General features: G+C 46.2%; 1 protein-coding gene and 1 pseudogene across 3 annotated transcripts in view; one reads left to right on the forward strand and one right to left on the reverse strand.

The window, feature by feature from the left end:
• Positions 1-15,945, reverse strand: part of GAS2L2 (growth arrest specific 2 like 2) — a 470,641-nt gene that overhangs the window by 167,006 nt on the left and 287,690 nt on the right. The window lies entirely within an intron of this gene.
• LOC147729849 (mitochondrial fission regulator 2-like) lies at positions 7,264-8,417 on the forward strand (annotated as a pseudogene).

The raw sequence follows: 15,945 nt of genomic DNA on the forward strand, positions 1-15,945 counted from the left end.
GGCAGGGTCCCACCTTGGGCCTTTCTTGTATATAGGGATCACTTCAGCCCCCTTCCAAGAATACGGGACCGGTGAGCCTTCCAACAAGGCATTCGTAAGAATTGCAAAGTTGGATGCCCAGCCTTCGATGTTAGCTTTAAAAAGGTCACCCAGTACACCATCTTGCCCCGGGGCCTTAGCGGGTACAATCTTGGTTAATGCAGCCAGCACCTCTTTCTTGTCTACTCTAGTGAATGGAACCTGGGTAGACTCAGTAACCATGGCACCATAAGAGGGCCCTGGAGAACTCGAATGCTCATCGCCCCCGTACAGTTTCTTGAAGTGCTCAAACCACTCCCTATCCGTTATGTGGTTGGGGACTTGATCTGGGTCGCAGCCATTGGATCTTCTGACTAGAGTCCAAAATAGCTCACCATTTTTGGATTTACTCGCTGCTCTAAGGCTATCCCAATGGGATTCTTCCCACTCCCTCTTAGCTATTGTGATGGCTTGTCTATAGTGTAATCTTGCCTGCCGAACAAGAACTGGGTTGCTAGATTTAATGGCAAGAATCAGACTGTTTTTTTTCATTCTGCATTCTCTATCAAACCACTTCTGCACTGGCTTGACATTCGTCGGGCGCTTTTTACTAGGAACTGTAAACAGAACACCAATCTGATCTATCGTATCAACGTAGATGGTTTCTGCCGCCACAGGTCCAACCACGTCCTTACATGCTGCAGAGAGCTTTAGGGTCTGGTCACTAAGGATTTCTTCCAATGCACCCAATCTTTGCTCGTCCATTATAAACTTTGACCATTTGAGAAACCTATTACAATTGGATGGGACAACTGTCTTAGTTAATAATCTCAAGCTAGTGGAGGGTGTGTGCTCCTTCCTCTGCCACAGGTCCACCATTGTGAGGGACAGGGGGTTATGGTAACTGTCTATTGATGGAATAACAACCATATCCTCCAATAACTTCCATGCCCTCCTGTCCACCAATATATAGTCAATTCAGCTTTCGCAGGAAACCCTATTATATGTGTTTGCCCCCCGAGCATCGGAGATAGTGCGCCCATTTACAGCTCTCAAGCCTGATTCTATTGTTAGGGCGTTCAATTGGATGACAACAGGTGAACATCTCTTGAGTGGCTTAAGTGACAGAGACGGAATGCCCCATCTGGCATCTTCTTCATTGACTCCGAGGATGTCATCTACTGCCAGAGGCTCAAACGAGCAATTTAGGTCACCAGCAACCAAAACTAAGGAATCAGAAGGACAAAACTGGAGCAAGTCAGGAGAACAGAAATGGTGGAGGAATTAGCCCCCCCTTGGGTGCCTCTAGTATACATTAAAAAATTCCCAAGAGGTAGTGCCATTCATGCCCTTGATGGAAAGTCTCATAACATCTAATGTTGGACACGTGTGGTGAGTAATCTCAAGGTTAAGGTCTATCCTTACCCATGTAATAAGCCCACCAGAGGGTCGACCACGGCCAACTGAGATAGCAGGTACATGAAAACAAGAAAAACCAGGCTTATACAGGGGTTCAAGACACCAATTTTCCTGAAGAAAACACATATCGTACCCATCATTAAAATAATTTCAGTCCGGTAATAAGAGCTTATTTCGCAGTCCTGCCACATTCCATGAGACAAGTTTAAGATTATTGGTGGGATCATTACAGGAAATCAGAGCACGTGGAGATTGATGTAAATCCTGGCTACCAATGTTAATAGCCCTCAGAGGTGCTGTAACAGGAGTTGGTAACTCTGGGCCCGGACACTGAGGTGATACAGAGGGAGAGGGGGAGCATCCACTCAGGGGGAGAGAGGAGCTAATCAATACTCCTACCCTATCCTGGAGTCAATCAACAGCCTCCAAACAATTGAAACGATTTTGAGTAGGGATAGGGTCCAAGGATAAGAACGGCCCTGGCCAACCCCCCTGTGGTGGACACCTCCCATTCCGCTGCACCACTGTCCAGCCATCTGCTAATGGAGTAAAATGACCTGGGGGATAGAAATAAAACAGAGGAAGGGAGCGGATAGTCGCTCCTGGGCTAGGGTATCTCCAGTTGCAAATATACTCAACAGATCTGAGGTCGCTAAAATTAACCAGAATGCAATCCCCCCTTATGTTTTTGGCCAGGTGGCCAATCCATGGCACCCTTCGGACCATAAGTATTTTACACACAATATGTAAGGGCAGTGGTCTGTTTAAGTTTAACCAATGGACAACCATGTTCCTCAATGTTGTAGGGGACTCCACCTCATGCTTGCCCAATTCTGGAACCCCTGCTAGAATTACGACGAATGGACATACTTCCGGGGGTAAATTTATAATATTTTTCCCCTTGGGAATCTGGGCTAAGGGAACCCCTCCACCCTCACTGACCTGAGGTACATTATGCTGGCAAGGTTTGCTTGCATTGGCAGCTATTGGATCCTTGCTCGGGGGTGCAACTGGAGCCTTATGGACAACGTTCAATGCTACCGCGTCCTTCGGGACAACTGGAGCATTAGTTCCACTGGCTTTAGCTAGTGATTGGGTAGCTATGAGAGTAGCATCCTTTAATAGGGAATTAGCGATTCCCTTAAAGTCACGCTCGATCCTTTTTAGGTACTGTTCGATCTTACCCAATCTATCCTCAAGTGGGCGTAGGAGAAGTCTAAGTGTATCATATATAGCGGGTGGCTCGGAGTCCATCACCCCTACCCTGCCGCCTTGACTTAACCTCCCGCTTGCCGTCTGATGCACCATCCTAGTTGGTGTAGGATCAACTAAGGGTGGAACTAGGCTTGCTGAGTCACCCACAACAGGCTGCTCCAGTATAGCTGGAGTTGCTCTAATATTTTTTGGGGCTTTCTTTTTCTTTCCCCCAATGTTAGTTGACAGCCCTTGCTTGTACTTAGGAATTGCCCCTGGGTTTCTCTCTCGCAGTTGTCTAGTATTGTGCACCTTAACTACATTGGGCACGGTGGGCAATTTGTGGGGAGAAAGCAATAACGATTCAGAAACCGTGGACTGCTCTCCAGAGGAAACACGCAATGTATCATGGGATGGTAACTGTAAAGTGGGGAGTTCAATCATTGGTGATGCATCAATGCCACTATTAAGGCCTTGATGGACAGGAATCCGGGCATTAGCAATATTTCCCATTGAAGACCTTCTTGCAATGGCGAGGTCCTGGGATACATGTCGCTCCATAATCGTGATCCCCTCATCGATAACACAGTTCATCCTTGTTATAAATTGGTCCATAGTTCCCGTGTTAACAACCTCCGCTTTCCCCTTGGCCTCCTTAGGGGGCATGAATGTAAACCCAGCAAGTCTATGGCAATAGAGAAAGATACAATGTACTCACAAGTCAATGCCACACATCAGCTGAAAGGGGGATCGCCCATCCCGTCCTTGACAGGTCTTGAACGGGCTTAAACGGGCCCGCCCTTGGCCCGGGCTTCCCCCGGGCGCTCCCACGCGCGACTCGTGGAGCAAGAGGCGTTCCTCTGCTTTCACGCGCCTCCGGGCGCTCTGGTGCCGTCACTCGCGTGCCACGGCCGCCGGGCACCTGGGAGTTGAAGTCCCGGCCCTCGCGGCAGCGATGGTGCTGGCGCTGCAAGCCGTTCCCCTCACGGCGATGGAGTGCGGGACCTAATGCAACAGCGAGCCGTTCCCCTCACGGCAGAAGGTAAGTCTTTCAGGGTCCACCTCCTCCTCCTCACAACAAAACAAGGCTCCCAAAATATCCTTTTTTTCATGCCAGCACTACACTTCAGCACTAGTTTTTACACCCAGCTGCCTCAAATGGAGGCAAGCGTACACAGTTCCAAACGGCAACTGCCTCCGCCCGCCGCTTTCTTCTCCTCACCTAGAGCCTGCAAAACGTATTCATCCAGAAAGCGCTCATGCATCAAGGCATCCAAAAGCAGGAGTAAGAGCGCCCTCTGGGGTGGAAAGACACGCTGCCACTGCCCTCCGAGGCAGAGCCGCAATCACCCTCACTCAGCAGGATCTTCAGGAACGTCGCGCACAATCCCCCATCGCCGGGAGTGAAAGCGCCCTCCGAAGCAAAAAAACGCTGAAAAACACGCCGCAGTCGCCTCCAAGACAGAGCCGCAGACGCCGTAGTCACTGCAATCAATCGCACTCAGCAGGGACTTCGGGAACGCCAACTTGCTGGACGCCGAGCCCAATCCACCATTTTCAGTTAACAGATTTGTGACTGCACTGAACACACGTTCCACTAAATATGATGAAGGAAATACAATTTAAAACTTTTTTACTATAGCCCATAATCCAGGATAAAGTGTAGGGGTTTGCTTTTGCAGTCAGAATTGTTGGTAGCCGTCTTTGAATTTAACTTCCTCATTTGTTGTTACTTTTATCAGTTCTTCTTGTAGTTTTGGAGATTCTTCTGTGTTTGTACTTGAAAAAGGGTTCAAAACCCAATCGGGTATGTTCATTATAAGAATATCTTCGATTCGTTGATTGAAGTCAGAATGGGTAGCCTCCAAGTGGTGACAATAGGTAAGATGCATGCTAGTCTTCCTGGCAATGCGTGACACGCTCACCTGCCAACACTTGCTTGTTAAGACCTGTCCGCAGACTTGACCGCCAATTGGTAACATTGTAACTTGCATTTTGTTTGTTTATTTGGTAAAATGAATTAATCATTACGACTCTAACTCTATATTATACACCAGATGAAACATATACGAACAGTTTTTCGAAATGTTCTTATCTTTTCTCCTTTCTTTATTCTTCCACCGCCCCCTTATTTTTATTCATTGCTCCCCAATTGCACCTGAGGCTACCACTGCCCCCCAGGATTGTTCCAGCGCCCCCCAGAGGATGTTATTGCCCACTTTGGCAACCATTGGTGAGTGCAATACTTTTCCAGGGCATGCGCATCTGGCCCCTTTTTTTTTTAGTAACGTTCCCTCAATGGTTATGTTATGTTATGTTATGTTAAATAATTTCTACCGCGCACGTACACCGGGACGGTTTCTTGGCGCTCATAACAGACATAGCAAACCAGGGCCAGGAGATCACACTGTTCCAGCTTTGAAAAGAAAAGTTTTTAAGGTTCTCCTAAATGACTCATAGGTAGGGCAGTGACGAAAAGAAGAGGGAAGGGAATTCCAAAAGATGGGGCCGAGAGAAGAAAAGCGCAAGCCGCCATGCTTCTTCCGACGGAAAGATGGAATGCAGAGAAGATTATCAGCAGATGATCTTAGATTACGGGTAGGAAGATATCTCTTCAGTTTAGACGACACAAATTCAGGGGCGCGATCGTGAAGAGATTTGAAGACGGTGCATCCGAGTTTGAAGGAGCACCGTTGGGCCACTGGGAGCCAGTGAAGGCTCCTCAGAAGGGGAGAAACATGCTGGTGTTTAGGTTGGTGATACACCAAGCGGGCCGCCTGATTCTGGATTAACTGAAGTTTGTGGAGCTGATAAGCAGGAATCCCCACGTACAGGAGATTAGCAAAGTCAATCCTGGAGATGACCAGAGCCAGTAAAACTAAAATGAGTGCCTCTCTGGTGAGAAAACGACAGATCTTACGGATCCTGCGCAGTTGAAAAAAACAGGATGATGTCACAGCCGAGATCTGGGGTTTCATGGATAGGTCCTCAGAGATAACCACTCCAAGGCTTTTCACAGTGCTGACCGGGCTGGGAGGGATACCAAGGGAAGGAGGCCAATAAGTGTCGTTCCAAGGATTAGTAGGGCCACCCACCAGGACAAGTTCCGTTTTTGACGGATTCAACTTGAGCTGGCTGTGAGCCATCCAGTCTGAGATCAACAACATTGTGGTTTGAAAATTATAACGGGAAGAGGGTAGAGTGTCCAAGGGAAAGACCAACTGAAGGTCATCAGCATAATTATAAATAGTTGCAGGGGAGTGACGAAGGGAGACCATAAGTGGTTGCATATATAAATTAAAAAGAAGGGGAGAAAGAGCAGAACCTTGCGGGACACCACAGGTGAGAGAGGAAAAGGGAGCAGTGAAAGTAGACAAGTGGACTGCCTGCGAGCGGCCTTGCAAGAAAGACCGCACCCAGTCCAGCGCGATGCCCTGGATGCCGGCGTTTCCGACACGGTCGATCAGGATAGCATGATCGACCGTGTCAAATGCCGCCGAAAGATCCAGCAAAATCAGGGCTTGGGAGAGGTTGTCATCAGCACCCGCTCTGAGGGTGTCCATGACAGCCGCAATCACCATCTCGGTGGAGTGGAGAGGGCGAAAACCAGCCTGCTGGGGATCCAGGAACAGAGAAGTCTCCACGAACGAACTCAGGCACCTGGTGACATAGGTCTCTAATATCTTGCCCAAAAAAGGGAGGAGGGAGATGGGCCTGTAATTACTTAGCACTAGTGGATCTGCGCCGGATTTCTTTAAAATAGGTAATACCACGGCCTGCTTAAAGGCCTCTGGAACAACTCCAGATGATAAAGAGGAGTTGAGAAGGGCCAAGGCAGGACCGGGACAGGCCATGAAAATTTCCTTCAGGATATGAGGGGGATCAACACATTCATCAATGGTGATGAATGTGTTGGGAGAGTGAGGGGTGGGTGTTTTCAGGGCCCCTAGGAAGGGGCTGCATTATTACGTTTCCAGCAGACACTTTATCAGCTATCAACAAGTCGACCATTCACCGCTTCAAAATAACGTGACTCATCTATCGTTAAGACAGGTCACTTTTTAGGTCAGGCATTCGAGATCTCTTGTATATACTTTAGTATATACTTATATGTGTATGTACTTTGTTGGCTCTGGAGATCAGTCCTAGGACTTGCCTGCTTCCACTTAGGGACTTTTTTTCTGTTCAACTGCCTCTATTTAACTGTACTGATAAAAAACGACCAGTAGAGGTCAGTAAAATACCAAAATTGCTTTCTGCTTTTTTAACTGCCTCTATTTAACTGTCTTGATAGAAAACGACCAGCAGAGGTCAGTAAAATGCCAGACTCACTTTAGCATTCTCCAAATTGCAGTCCATAGAAATTGTATTCCACGAGCACCCATAGACAATATTTTTTTCAAATCTTGTATTTGAAAAGGAAGTGCATAAAAAGTGTCCAAGACTGGAGTTGACGACCGAGCGTGTCAAAGATCAGAAGATTTGTCCATATCTAGGTGATCAGCAGGTGATCAGGAGCCTAAATGCGCCAGCAAGTCCACTCGCAGTTTGTGTGAAGGGGTCCCACATCCTTTGGAAACCACAGTCAAAAGATTGTCGATCTGTATGTCGCAGTTCAACTTTGTGTAGTAAATGTCTATATTGATCAGCCTGATCCAGCACCTCTTTGAGTACTTTGGTATACCAACTGACCGGTTCATACCAGAGTGGGAGTTTAAAGAATATGGACGTACTTCCAGTGTGGTCCGAATGATTGGAACTGTTCCATTTCATCCGTGCCCACAACCCCTTTTTCAGCGTGTAGCCGGGCAAAGTACTGTTGACTGTGAAACTCTCAAAAACTCCATGGTTCCATCTCTGGCTGATGTTGCCTGGCTAATGAACAATGGCAGAGAATCTTGTACAAAGATCAGGAATGACATGTCTACAAGTATCACTAGCAAACCAATCCAGTGTTCCAAGTCTGCTGAGAGTTCCGCTATGTCATCATCTCCAGAAGAGACAGTGCAAGCTGGAGAACACCTTCCACAAAATAACGAGAATGTTCAGAAAATTGCAGCACTTGAGGAGCTAGCCCAGCTCCGGGCTCAGATTGCTGCCATAGTTGATGTTCAAGAAAAAAGAGACATTTTGCAGCAGTGAGTTTGCTTGACAGCCCCGCGTATGTTCACCCATTCCAAGGACTGACTTCGACACCGCTCTCTGCTTCAGTGTATCAGCCTACAATTCAGCCAGCACCCCTTCCACCACCATCACCCCCGCTGCCAACTCATCTGCCACCAACAAGTACAGATGTCAGCAATTCAGTCATTAGCCTTATAAAACAACGCCGTGCTGCTAATAACAATCCCCCCACAACCAATGACCCTCAGAAGAATAGTGCTGAAAATATGCTAAGCATGATGGATGTTCTCAAGGATTTGAATAAGATTCGACTGCGTGCTGTGGAAAGGTCGCCAGGCGGTACTCCTGTTATGAAGAAGGGGAAAAAATGGAATTCGCTTTCAGACCCAGCTGAACTAATTGCTAGTGCCCTGAAGCAAGAATTTGCACACCACAAAAATTATGACTCATTTGGAAAAGAAAATCAATCATACGAGGGTTCTCCATTCTCAAGCCCAGAAACACCAGTGTTTTGACGTCATTCATTAAAGCCGATTGGAAAGCAGCTGCCCCTCATCAGTGCTAATCAAACAGCTAATGCTGTGCACTTGAAGGCAGCTAAAAGTGATGCTTGCACTACACTGAATTGGCTTGAGGCCCATAGAAATGCAACTTATTTTTAAATTACCTTTCCTTGTATTTGAATGTCCTCCCTACAGTGTATTCTAGTAGATGCTTCTGAATGTCTGTGTAATGCCGTTGTGCCCCCTACCTGTTGTCTGTAAATGCTTTGCCCAGTCTGCCCTCTAAGACTGTCTTTGTATCGTCCTGTGCATTCCAGAAGAGAGTGAGTATTGAGAAGGACACTAACAACTAAATTAACAAGCATTGGCATAGTGTAGTGTTCTAGTTACTTGCTAGTCCTTTCTTTCTGTTATATACTTACTTGTCTCATAGGGTTCTGTATTAGATTATGTTTAGGAGAGAATGCTTGCTGTTGAATTGTAGAAGGCAGTTGCACCTGCCAACTGAAGGATGAGGTCTCTTGCGAAGATGTCACATTAAAAACCTTCTATCAACCACTTCCTGGCCTCCTCTTCTTTATTATCTGTGGACATCACTTCATTTTGGCGACGAGGATGGGATACGAACCCACGCGTGCATAGCACAATGGATTAGCAAGGCCATGTAGGGAGAGAAGAGTGCCCCTTCGTCTCCAAGATTGTGTATAGTACCACTTCTTTTCATTTTTTCATTTTTGTTTATGTTCTTACATTTGTTTGTTCCCTGCAATAAGAGGGAGTTGATGTAGTGTTCTAGTTACTTGCTAGTCCTTTCTTTCTGTTCTATACTTACTTGTCTCATAGGGTTCTGTATTAGAATATGTTTAGGAGAGAATGCTTGCTGTTGAATTGTAGAAGGCAGTTGCACCTGCCAACTGAAGGATGAGGTCTCTTGCGAAGATGTCAAATTAAAGACCTTCTATCAACCACTTCCTGGCCTCCTCTTCTTTATTATCTGTGGACATCACTTCACATAGCCAATAGGTCTCGCCTTTGGGACCTTATAAGTGTTTAGCCATGCAACACTTGATGTGTTTGCACCAAGGATATTGTGCTGGATAACTAAACACTTATAGGGTCCCAAAGGCAAGGCCTATTGACTATGCCAATGCTTGTTTAACATGTAAATATTTTTTGCTTATCATTCTTGCTGTATGAGGGTAGATTGGAGCATTATTTTTTTGCCAACACAGATTAACACTGCTACATAGAACGGCACACAACTTGTCATTCAATCATTTTTTCCAGACTTAACATGTAGGCGATATCAAAGCTGAATAATGGTAAGGTTTTAAATGGAAGTTAATGCTGATTATTTAGCCTACTCTTAATTACTCAGCATTTTAGCAGATAAGAGAACAGAGATGCAGAGAGATTTATCCCGCATCTCACAATTTGGTAAACTAGTAAAGAAAGAAATAAAAACCACATGCTCTTGGTGTTCCAATTGACAACGTAACCATTAATCCTGATATGTTCTCTAAGGCTCATAATTTTTTGGATGCAGGAGCAGTATAGCAGAATTTTGTTTATGGGTTGTACTTTAGCCTAATGGAAGGGCTACTGGAATTATGCAGCCGGTGAGGAAAAAAATATGCAGCCGGTGAGGACAAAATTATACCGCAAGAATAGGCATATAATGTAGGACAAGGCAGCTCTTTTTGTGTTTGTATTATTTCATTATTTTGCAACTTTTACTCATCGTAAGACTGTTTGGGAAAATATTTACCCTCAATAGTACCTGCTTAGTAACCAAATGGAGCAATTAGCAACTGAGAAATGACCTGTTAACTTTTGCGAAGGAACACGTTGCAACGCTTTATGTAACTTTTGATCTGTTTGAGCTAGAAACACTTTAACTTTTGTTAAAACCTGCAGCTTATGCGTCATGTGATGGATTATGTAGTAGATGCAGCAAATCCACAGTTATGAGGAAAACGGTGCAGGCACAGAATTGCATAATTCTAATGGCACCGACTAATTGATTCTCTCTGTCACACAGGCACTCCTTCTTCCGCACTCTTTGGTAATGATTTCATACTTTCAAAGGCGTCGGTGTGTGAATAAAAACTTTAGAGGGATGGAGGGGCTGAACGTCTGTGCACATTGCTTTAATGGTTGATATTACCTGCCTGTCGAACATTTAGTACCTAATGTAACTAAGTACTGGGACAGAGCTCCATATAATGGCACTATGTGGTACCCATCGCAGACGGGCTACCTCAAGCACCGTACGAACACTTCTGTACCTGCTCTTACACTATTGTGATATTTGTGAGAGCTCTGAAACAAACTTCAACTACGTGGAGAAATAAATAAAATTGCTTAGCAAAAGCAATACATTTGGTTACCAATACTGCTTTATTCCTGGAGCATAGTTGCTGTTTAGTGAAAATCCTTCCTGTTCTGAATGAGGCAGAGACTCGGAGGGCATTTACCAAGGTTGCATTCTATTATCAGTCCAGGAATTAGGACATGAAATCTAACAGTTTTAGTTTCCATGAGTTATCGGTGGTCTGCCTCGTGAAGCACCGGTCTTGCCAACGAAGGCGAGTCTGGGACAGCGCGCCTGCTTCTACGAAAGTGAAAGCGGGTACGGTGCAAGATAACTAAAAATATGGCCCCTGCACGCCTGTAGACGCTGAGGGTGGAGGGGTGGGGGGAGTGCGGCCGAGGGCACACAGAGCGTTTCCCTTACGGGAGCGAGCAGGGGCACCATCCAAAGCTCGCTCCCGCAAGGGAATCGCCAAACGTGCATGCGTTGCTAGTGAAAGCAATGCAACGCGTGCACGTTTTGCACCAAAAAAGCGAATCGATTACAAGAGGTCCTGCATGAAGCGCATGCGCGCTGCGTAGGCGGGACCTAAAAATAAAATATAAGTGGACAGGTGTAACCTGTGGGTGAGAGTGTTGAGGTGCCTGCAAGAACCTTTTCACGTAAAATACACTGCCTCTTTCTGATGTGTTCTCGAGTGTTTGATGTTTGTTCTCTGCTATATATGACTTTTTTTCTGCAATGAGATATCGGTTTAGTGGCTATTAATGTCAAAGGTACTTGCACACGTCGATCCTGATGGTTTTTTTGTCTTGTAGACCTTGACATTTTAATTGTGTTTGAAAAGGTTTTGTACATATTACTGTTAAAATAAAATTGCTGTTGAACTATTTCCATAAAAAAAATACCTTGTATTTTCAGTGATATGAACACTGAAGGTCTTGATTTTATATGAAAAACAGAGCTTAGGACTGTACCATTTTCCGCTGAAAGGCAATAATTCTTTCCATGTGTTCCCATACCTGGCATGTCACGCAGTTTGGTGCTTCCCTTCCCTCCATGTTAAAGAACAGTAGATGTTTCAGCACCCAGGCTAATGTGCTGTATAGCTGAATAAATATTAAGTCCTAAAGGCGAGACCAACTGCATTGCAAATGCTTGTTTAAAATTAATACTGTTAAATTAAACCATGGGGTAATTAACATACATGTGCTAAATCCATTTGCTCCCAAAATGTAGGACTAGCTGCTCTGTGAGAGAATCAATGCAATGTTTAAACCTTAAATTGATTACATAGGGCAGGTGTTAAACATCACTTTTTCCACAAGACTAATTTGACCTTAAGACAAGGGTGTCTGTTACTAGTCCAGAGCTAGGTGTGGGCATGCTGGCCAAAGGCTAAATAATTGTGCTGATTTGGCGTACAAAATTATTTTCTCACCCGGAGCTGAGAGCAGGCATAGTATTAAAGGGCTGAGTAGTTGTGGTGCTCTGTTGAACGTCATTTCCTGAGTCCCCATTAGTTGTGAGCTGGCATTAGAGTTTACTGTAGTTAACTGACAGGTTGCTAGGCTTTGTGAGTTGATGTTCTTCTTTTGGCCGGTGTTGGTTTGAGGCCTTGTTTGCTGTAGCCCACTGAGGGACAGTTAGCAGTCCTTGTAATTGTGATGTTTTGAGCAGTCGATGGGTCAGGTTTCAACTGGATCTTTATTTCTGTTAGAACTGACTCCAAGATGTCCTGGAGGCATGCCAATTTGTCAAGGACTGAGAAGCAAGCGCAGGTTGGAACTAATTGGACTATATTCAGATTGAGCGCATTGTATCAGTGAGTTTAACCTCTTCAGCGCGGCGCGAATTTTCGTGCTGTGCTGAAGATTCGAAAAACGGGTGTGGTCATGACGGAACGGTTCCGTCATCAGCACAGCCCAACCGACGCTGATGACAGAACCGTTCCGTCATAAGCATCGAAGGGGTTAATGTGCCAATTTTCGAGTCAATAGCCCTGATATAGACTTCCATAGTATTGAGAAGACCCGCCTGCTAATCTAACGTGTTTGATTGGTAGGTTAAAGCATTAACAATGGATTGAAATGAACAGAGCAGAACATCCCAGGTGTCACTTGTCCCCTCTTCTTGCGAGGACATTTGGCTTCTGAGGTTTTTCCGATTGGCAGCTACAATGGGTGATGTCGGACTTGCTGAGAGATGTGAGCCTACTGAGAACATATTGAGGTCCAAAATTCCATGAGCATGAGATCAAGCATAAGCCTCGACTGGCAATTCAATGTAAGATCTGCTTCTTGGGTGGTTGAAGGCTGTTGTATTTTTGATCGCTGTCTGATCTGTCAACCATCTCTCAGCGACAAACTGGAAGCCCTTCCTTATGCTAGGGGATTCAGCATTGCCCGGTGTGCTGTTGATCGGCTCTATATCAGAACTCCCCTGGACGGGTGCCTCCATATCATGGCGCAGAAGGCTGCAATGATTTAAAACTCGAATTTCGCCTGGAATTACCTGTTGCCAGGATTGGCCTCTTTTCCCTTGCTTCCAGACTAATTTTACCCATTCCTCCATGTGAAAGAGTGCCCTTCTCTTTGGCTCTGATGGGTTTTGTGACCCAGAACAGCCATAAATATCTGCCGGCAGTGGGTAAAATATGCTAGGTGATTGTGGCTGAAAGTGTGCTTGTAGGCCTTGTACAGCTTTGTTGTGAGAGAACAGTGCATCCATTGGATCTTTTAAGAAGATACATTTGTACCAGGAATTAGTCAGTGGATCTCAGGACTGGGCAGCCAGGGCTGGAGCTAAAAGGTGGAACCCCACATCCAGTTTATTGTTGCTTGTTATAAGCAGAGTGAGCTCTAGAGTTTCATTGTATTTTGATTTAGTGCCTTGTGATTGCCAGTGCTGCCATTATCTTGCTGGCGCGCATGGCCTCTTTTTGCTGCCTCTGCCAGATGCAATTATCCAACCATAGGAAAGTGCCCCTTTTCGCATGGTTACCCTCCCATCCCACTTTTTGGCTGACATCTGATGCAACCAGACTTGTTGTGCCCTGGGCTCCCAGGGCCTGTGTTTTTTCCCAAAAGTTTACCTTTGTACCCATAATTGTCACATCTCTGGCCACAGGTAAGCCCCTTGTAAAAGGTATTATGGGAACCAGGGGGGCTGTGACCAGCGAAGGCCTCTAAGGGCAGCAGAACCTATTGTGCCACCCTTAGAGGCCCTGTACCTAAACACTCACAACGGGTGCAGAGAAAAGTTAAGAGTTGACATGGCACATAACCCACTGGCTTAGTCCCAGGTAAGCCACCCCTCTAGCAGGGTGCACTAGCCCTCAGGTGAGAGTACAGTGGCATGATCCCTGTACCCCTAGAGTGTCTAAGTCCGGGCTTAGTCATTGTAAGTGTAATAAAGAGTATATGGTCTGGGAGATGATCATTACGAACTCCACAGCTCCATAATGGCTTTACTAAAACCTAGAAAGTTTGGTTGCAAATTTCTCAGCACATTAAACCCACGCTGATACCAGTGTGGCATTTAATGTCAAATGCACTCAGAGGGCATCTTAGAGATGCCCCCTGAAAAATGACCAGCCCTGGTATGGTTTCTGAATGGCTGCCCGCCATTTCCCACCATCAGACAGGTTTCTGGACCCCTGGGTAGAGAGCTTCAGCTCTCTGGGTCTAGAAACAAAGCCCTTCTTGGGCAGAAGCGTCATACCTTCTCCCCCAGGATGAACTGGGTTCATGAAAGGGAAGCTTCAAAGGTCTGCCACCTTTGTGAGCTTTCTCTGCCTTTTGCTGCCATCACCAACTGGCTCCTGTTGGTTTTGCCCTCCACTTTGGGTTGGAGAATCAGCAGGAATAAAAAGCGAAGAGGAGAGGTGTGCCCACCTTTGCCAACCCCGCCCCTCACGGAGGGGAGGGGAGGTGAAGCACACATCTCACTCCCCTCCATCTTGAAGATGAGGGGACCCAACTAATCAGAATGAGGCTCATGCTCCCCTCCCACTGGAGGGTGGCATAATATGGGATTTACCCACCCCAAGGAAGGGACCCATTAGTCCTGTCCTACAAACCTTAATTGAAACCCCTAAATATAGCCCCTGAACCTTGCCTCTGCAGATTTGTGGAAGAAAGGACTGAAGAGCCGTACTGAACCAGGAAGAAGAGGACACCTACTACTTTGGCCCCAGCCCTCCAGGCCTGTCCTGCCTTTGACCTTCTTACAGAGAAGAACCCAGCGTATCCACCAGCCTCCCAGAGCCTGTAGGACCCTCTGCACTCAACTTACACACTCTGCCCCATGAGCACAGGGTTTGCTCAAACAAAGACTTCAAGGCCAGAATCCGGATTCCGGCGACTCCGCGTTTCTGCACCCGATGCCCACGGCCCAACACCACTAGGAGGTCTCCCCAGCGATCCTGACCTGGGATCCCTGACCTCCTGTAAGCCTCAAGACGACTCCTGCACCCTCAACCTAAGGGTCCCCCATGACCATGACCGGAGCTGGTAAGAAAACTCGATGCCAGAAGACACCTCTGCACCTGAGGCCCTATGGCCTTGGTTGGCTCAACTAACAGTGTTCAGGCATCATCCATGAATCCACTTACCTCTCCAGCCAGTGGTCGCCTTTAGGAAGCTTCCCTGCCCGAGCCTGCAGCAACTTTGCTTAACTGAAGGTCTCCATTGAAAACCGCAAGTTCTCCAACTACCTCTTGGCACACAGCACCTGGCTGTCCCTGTGCCGCTGGTGGTGCCGGTCCTGTGACAATTGTTGGCCCCTGCAGTGCTGACCTTAACCCCAGGAGCTTTGCTCCCACACCTGAGTGGCCTGCTCTTAAGCAGTCCCTAAATGAAGGCCACCTTAGCCCCATTGGCTAACATTGGGACTCTGCACCCGGCCGGACCAGTGCTGCTGGTGATGCATCTCAAGTGCCAACCTCAACCTTATGTAACCTTGGTCCTATCCCCCAAAACTCTCACTTGTTAGACGTTTATTTACCTGTGAAACGGATAAACATTTTTCTCCCGTAAGAACCCATGTTATGGGATTTTAGGCCTAAAAATGTTTAAGTGCTGAACTGTTGTTTGTAGGGGGAAAACAGTAATTATAACTCAAGCCAAGAAAAGTCTCAATTATCTTGTATTGTGAGATCCTTTTTTGTGGTATCAAGGCATACCACCTCCAGTACGCCAAGTGAACTAAAAGTTACTGAAACATATTCTAAAAGTAATTCTTGTGTAATGTAAACTGCTTTTTAAATCAATACCAACCTGTAACTACTGCAGATTCAACCACAACTGCATTACCTTGTGTAGTCTTTCATTTGAAAGTATATTTTACTTACCTGTGACAAGTCCTCCTTAG

The sequence above is a fragment of the Lissotriton vulgaris genome, chromosome 2_1 (assembly GCF_964263255.1).
Source record: "Lissotriton vulgaris chromosome 2_1, aLisVul1.2, whole genome shotgun sequence".
Lineage (NCBI taxonomy): Eukaryota > Metazoa > Chordata > Amphibia > Caudata > Salamandridae > Lissotriton > Lissotriton vulgaris.